Source organism: Solanum pennellii, chromosome 10, assembly GCF_001406875.1.
Source record: "Solanum pennellii chromosome 10, SPENNV200".
NCBI classification, from domain to species: domain Eukaryota; kingdom Viridiplantae; phylum Streptophyta; class Magnoliopsida; order Solanales; family Solanaceae; genus Solanum; species Solanum pennellii.
Genome location: NC_028646.1, coordinates 10,839,093 through 10,846,127, shown reverse-complemented (window position 1 = coordinate 10,846,127; position 7,035 = coordinate 10,839,093). Strand labels below are relative to the sequence as shown.

Sequence of the window (7,035 nt, the reverse complement as noted above, 5' to 3'; positions counted from 1 at the left end):
GAAAGAGAAAAAAAGGATAGACAAGTGGAGTTATACCAAAACCAAATACAAGATGTTTCTAGAAAGGGCATTTTAGTAAAGTGAGTTGTAATTAATTTCTTTTTGTATTTATTTTACAGTTTGTTACAGAGTTACTTAGGATATAATTTTCCTTTTGATTGTAGGGTTTCCAACCAAGCTCGTATAAATATAGGATACAATGTATAGTAGAGGACAAAAAGAAATGCAATAGAAAATTTTCTATACTATGCTTCCCTATTAATTTCTTCATGGCATCAAAGTATTACTAGATTCATTTTTTCCTTGTTTTTCCTGTTTTCTAATTTCTTTTATACTAAGAATTTTTCGGCTTCTTTTAATCTAAATAAAATGATTGAAGTGACATATCAATATTCTAAGAGTACAACTGTACACGTAGAACGAATTGATGCCTTACATTCACTTTTTCTTTCACCATTAGATTCTCTATGAATGAATATGATAAACACAAGCTTTGATGACTTCAACTTTGGTAGTTGGAAAAGAGGAATTCTGATTCCCCTTTCAGCCAAAAATAAACTTGGATTAAACAATGGTACCTGCAAATTCCCTGAAAATGAATCCACTATGTACGCATAATGGAGGCATTGTAATGACAAGGTGCTATCTTGGATCCTTAATTATTTAAGCAAAGAAATTGCAGAGAGTGGTTTATACACTCAAACAATAGCTGAGCTATGGAAAGAATTAGAGGAACAATATGGACAAGATGATGGATCAAAACCATTTCAGCTTCAAAGGGAACTGAACAACATAATGCAGGGTTCTTATGATGTAGTTGACTATTTCATCAAGTTAAAGTGACTTTGGGATCATAAGAAGGTGTCACGACACGCAAGTACCCCCTAGAAGTTAGGGAGAACCCTTGAATCGGGTCAAGGCGTACTTGACCCTTTGGGGTCTTGTACAAGCCCTTTAACTATCATTCATGACATAAGACATGAAAAGTAGTGCGGAATTAAAACTTTTCACGACATTTAATATAAAAAGGAATTTCCTTCATAAATACTAAGAGAATCTCATCGTCAAAAGCCAACTTAAAGACATGGCATAAAAATCATAGGGCACGGCCCTTTACATTTGAAAGAAATACCTAATAAGAACTTATACAAACTAAAAGAATTAAGAAATATGCCCACACATATATGAGGACATAGTTTGTCTTGAGATAATATTTCCCAAGCATGCCTTCTAACTTCAACCTCGCTTCCAAACCTATAATTATAGAGCATAGAAAAGTATAGGGTTAGTACAAATAATGTACTAAGTATTGCATATGCAAAAACATGCAAAAAGGGACATTTTAGTATAATGAGTTTTCATGCCAAATAAGTCAAATATTAATGAATTTAGAAGTAAAACAACATAAGAAACATCATTTAACACCTAGAGAAGGATTCCCAAACTTTTAGCAAAAAGGAGCATTTTACAGTGAAGTACCCAAATTTTACAACAAGTTCCTTTAACATTACAGTGAACTATCCTATTTCCAAAACAGTGAACTTCCAAGGTCAAGCAAAGAGGAAGTGAACTCATTTCTGTAGGAGTTTCCCTAACTAAGGTTATCCTTATACTCACAAAGGTAAGACATGAAGGAAACACCCATACGTCACCTTCAATACACACCTAGGTGATCCCCAAGACTACCCCTTTTAGGCTTACTCGTCTCGATAGAACAAGCCCCCACTCAATGACAAGACATTAGAAGAACACTCAAACAACACACCAAGACTTCCCTTTCGGAATGCCTACTTAGTGCAATGAGTAGATGGCGTACCATTCCACCACCTACCCTAAGTAGTACATTCTTTTAGAAGGCTCAACACCAAGACTCCCCTTTCAGAAGGTCTACTTAGTGCAATGGATAGATAGCGTCCCATACCACCACCTACCCTAAGTAGCACGTTCTTTTAGAAGACTTAGTTCATTCAGTTCATATAAGTCTCACTAAGATTTCCCTTTCGGAATGCCTACCTAGTACAATGGATATACAACGTCCCATTCCATTGCCTACCATAAGTAGTACACTCTTTTAGAAGACTTAGCACTTTCTTTATTTTTGTTGGGGGTTAGCTAAACCGACATAGACCACGAGCTAGACATGGAATCCCGATACTTCTCTTATCGGAGAAGGGTCCCCTCACTTGCCTAGAGTGAGGTCTTTTCTCTTTAGATTTTACATGGCTTTTCTAATAGATACACTTATGGGGGCGCATAGTTGAGGGATAACTTGATTGCTACTAAGTTACTTACTCTTTACGCACAAGGAGTACTCATCTCATAAGGTACATTGGAATACAACATCTCAACTCACGAAGTGCAACCACCTCTTCTTCATATCCTCTCAGTGCTAGACATAACTCACCATGGATTCTTGGCATTCATTACTAAAGGTCAAGGATAACTTTTGGACACCACATCTCAACTCACGAAGGGTATCCATTCTCCAACCCACATTAGAAAGCTCTTGGGAATAGTGAGGTTGCTACTAAACACTTCTTCTCTACTCACTAATAGTGTTCACCCCAAAATCCCCCTTTTGACTTAACTTAGCTTCATTCATTCATTAAAGTTTGAGTGTGTGGATACATGTGAACACACCTTGCACATACGCATCATTTCATTTTCGTTTAAAACTATACATGCTTAGACCTTCTTTCATCACATCACACACTTTAACATGCTTCACATAATCATATAAGTCATTTAGACATAATCCTTAGCATACTTTTCATAAAAAGCTTCATAATACACATTTATAAGAATAACTTCATTTCCATATTTCTTCACATAATATGCCTTCATGGCCTTATTGACAATACACAAGTAACTATACATTCATACAATTCAAGTAAACACCGCCACCAAGAAGGTGGACCATACCACTCAAGATCATTTCATAATTAAAGCTAAACAACATAACCAACTTACCCTTTAATCCAAGATTCCATCACCTATAACAATTCCTTCAACAATTCATAATAATATATCCCTTACGGCAGTAAATAAGCAACAATATCAATAAAAGGAAACTAAAGCTCAAAGACTAAAATATCATGTTCATTCAACCCATTCCTTAAGCCAAAATTTGATAAAAAGCTTTAACATGATTTCATTGAAGTTTTAGCATTAAAATCACCAACTAACATTAGAAACATCATATTTGAATCATTAGAAACGTTTTCATGAAAGAACCACGTTTAGAGTTAAAGATAGAATAAGTTTGGGTTGAAAACCCTTTTTTTGAAAATTCATTAGAAAGGACTCCTTAAATGGAAGAGGGTTCAAGGATGACTACCATACCTCACATAGAACAAACCCCAATGATTTTTTTATGAAGAACTTGACCACCACCAACCCCTTCTAGCCTTCTTAACTTCTAGCTTCTATGGAGACTTGAGAGAGAGTTTTGAGAGAGGGTTTTGGGTTATAGGAAATGGAGTCTAAAATATCACTCAAGGTTCATAAAATATTTGGGGTGAATTTACCAAACACCCCAAGCCAAGGCAGCTTTTTTGACAGCTTTTGGGAGACGACTCCAACCAACGGACCATTTTTCCATCGACGACCCGTTGGTGGAGGGTCGTTGGTTGAGACTTAGATCCATTCAAGAGCTGTCTTGCAGGTCCAGTCGACGGACCAAGTTGACGGGCTGTTGGTTGGACCACAGGACGTCTTTTGGTCTCGTTGGTGGACACAACCAAGGCAGTCTTGGGTCCTAGTCTTAGGCCCTTCTCTAGGGCCCCTTGTGGGTCCTAGATGGGGTCGTACCCAGATATTAAACCCCTAAACGTAGTCTTCTAGGTCTTAAGGAATTTCTCACATCAATTTTGATTAAAACGAACACGTAAAACTCACTCAAACACATCAAGACACATGAACACTTTCTAAGACACACCTTACGAACGTCATGGACGTTCTTGGATGTTTCACCAAACTTCACACACTGTCTAAGGACATCAATGTTACTTATTTTAACACAGAACTAACTCAAGAAATAATCACGAAGCTCTAGTTTACCTTAGTTCATTTTAGGGTGTAACAGAAGGAATTAAACACCTTCATGATGTGCAATTGTGAGTGCAAAATATGGGGTAAAGCACATAATCAAAAAATGAATGAATATAATAAACTAATACAATTTCTAATGGATCTGAATGAAAGTTTTAATGCCATAAGAGGACACATTTTGATGAGTTTTAATGGCATAAGAGGACATATTTTGATGATGAAGCCAATTCCAAGTGTTTTCCAGGCCTACTCTATTTGTATGCATGAAGAATCTTAGCGACAAATTTACTCTAACACTCAGGTATCTACGGGCTCTACTGCCTTTCTTGTGAGTGTGAGGTCTCCACAAAAATGGACACCACAAAAAAAGAATTTTCAAAGCAGGGGAGGACTGGCCTAAATTGTAGGTACTGCAAGAAAACTAATAATGTAAAGGATAATTTCTATATGTTGATAGGTTATCCCCCACACTGTAAGTTTAATAATAATAATAAGAAAACAGAAAATTGAGATTGTTATGCTCATGTTGTCAACTCAGATGAGGTATTCAACTCATGAAATGGGGGAAACAATTTGAGAAAGGTCAGAAAGAGTCATCTTCTCATTAAAGAGAAATGTATTAATTGGCACAACTGTTTCGGTCTATGTAGGGTGGACATTCTGGTTTCCCACACTTTGAGGCATTTGCTAGTGCAAATCTAGCTGGTACAACCATTGTTCCTTTTTCTCTGAATTTCATACTAAGGATGATGGTAAAATTTTCGGAAAATTTTTCTCTGAAAACAATAACAACATTTGGATTCTTGACATTGGGCTTCACAACACATGACTTTTGATCAGTCACTTCTCCATAATATCAAACATCTTAACAATTCTATTTTTGTCACACTGCCTAATTCTTTTAAAGTCAAGGTCCATATTGTTGAAAGTGTGCATTTGATTACATATTTAGAACTAGAAAGTGTTTTTTTATTTCTTTCTATCAAATATAATCCTCTCTCTGTTTATGGGCTTTGTGATCAATTTGATTGTGACGTCATATTTTCTATACTTACTTGTGCTATACATGCCCCTTCAATAAACAAGGAAACTCTTTTTTGTGAATCAAATGTGGGGGCCTATGTGATGAGAAGCAGCACCTCGTAGAAGCAACTTCCCTCCCAACAACATGTCATTTCTGTTCAACATTCCAATGTTCCCAGTCCTATGTCTAGTGTTTCTTTTCAGCAGTCTGTTTATCCTAGGACTTTGTGTCATAATGTTTTGAATCTTGCTTGCAATACGATTTCTGCTATCAATAAAAACATTTATGTTCCTACTATTATGTCTTCTGATAAATTGTGGCATTACAAACTCGGACATTTACCCTATGATGCTATGAAAAATATAAAATATGTTTCACTCTCTTTCCATAATTTTTTAGGTTTGGAGCTTGTTCGTTAAGGGGGTGGACTGGTTGTTACACAATACAAGTTCAAACTTGAGCTTCTCACAAAGTTTGACTGTCTAAATTCAAAGTTTGCTTCCACTCCTCTAAATCTTACTCTTAAGATCACATCCAATTGTGAAGAATCTCTCACAAACCAAACTGTATATAGAAGACTCATCGAAAAATTAAACTTTTTGACCTATACAAGACCAAATCTTTCTTTCCCTGTCCAAACGTTAAGCCAATATAAGCATTCCCCCTGCTCTAGCTACAATGCATATCTTAATATATCTCAGCAAAAATCCAAATTTTGGGATTATTTTTGACAGGAGACCCAACCTTCCAACTGTTAGTTTTTGTGATTCAGATTGGGAATCTTGCTCATACAGTCGAAGATCTGCGAGTGGATTTTTTCTAAGCATGGGAGGATGTCCAATTTCTTGGAATTCAAAGTAGCCTGTAGTTTTCCGTTCATCTGTAGAAGCAGAATACCGATCAATAAGAAGGTTAGTAGTAGAAACTGCATGGATAGTAAGATTATAACATGATTTAACAGCAAAACCATATTACCCATAACACTTCGTTGTGATAGTCAGATATCCATCCACATAGCGAAAAATTTGGTCTTTCATGAAAGAACGAAACATATCGAATTGGACTGTCATTTAATGTGAGAAAAATTGCTAGAAGGATTTCCTCTTCTCAATTAGCATCAACAACATAGTATTTTGTTAGATTATATGTAAATACTCTTAGAATAAAATTTTCTTAATTTATTAAATATTAATAAATATGTAAAAAATTTACCTATTCTCTAATAAAACATTTTCTAGGAAATTTTTTTACTTCCGTACCAAACATACCCATGTCCTTACGAGCTTTCAGTTCTTTACCAATTAGAGTTAACCTAAATTTTATACCAGTGCTTTGGAGGAGATCTCTTAAAAAATATTTAATGCATATTTTTTTATCAACATTCCATCAACTTGGTGTAACGATCGGGTTCCGCATTATAGAAATGTTAATAAGGGAAAATTGGGGCAAAAAAAACTTTCCCGTAGTGTTAGAATTTTTCCAACCTTGTCCAGATTTGGAGGAAATTAGAGTTATCAAGGTGTAAGAAAATATGGTAGCAATCGGGCGGAGTAAATATGAAGTTATATAATCAGTTAGATAACTCGTTAAAAAATATGTATGACCTTACTAAATTGGATTTGGATAAGTAGATCTTCAGGATTTGATAATAGTGTTAAGGGCATTTTCTGAGTGTATAGGGTTAAGGGTGTGTTGTAAAAAGGGGGAATTAAAATTTCTCTAAAAAGGTTTTGTGTAACGACCTGTTTAGTCGTTTTGAGCAGCAGATTTTATTTCTGGAAAAACTGTGTGAGTCGACGGAACCCACGACAGACCGTCATGGGAACGACGGGCCGTCGAGGGGGTCTCGTTCCAAAAGACTTAGACTTCTGAAATTTGGGTACTGAAATCGACTCTCTGAACTTGGCGACGGACCTGCAGGACGGAACTTCGTGGGCACGACGGACCGTCGCAGGTGTCTC

At 36.1% G+C, this 7,035-nt stretch overlaps 1 long non-coding RNA gene across 1 annotated transcript; it reads right to left on the bottom strand.

The window, feature by feature from the left end:
• Positions 1 to 1,015: 1,015 nt before the first annotated feature.
• On the bottom strand, positions 1,016 to 5,953 carry LOC114074388. Its single transcript, XR_003574772.1, has 2 exons — positions 5,819 to 5,953; positions 1,016 to 1,254 (listed from the first exon to the last, which is right to left on the bottom strand). It is a non-coding gene; the product is annotated as an uncharacterized LOC114074388 (long non-coding RNA).
• Positions 5,954 to 7,035: the final 1,082 nt, after the last annotated feature.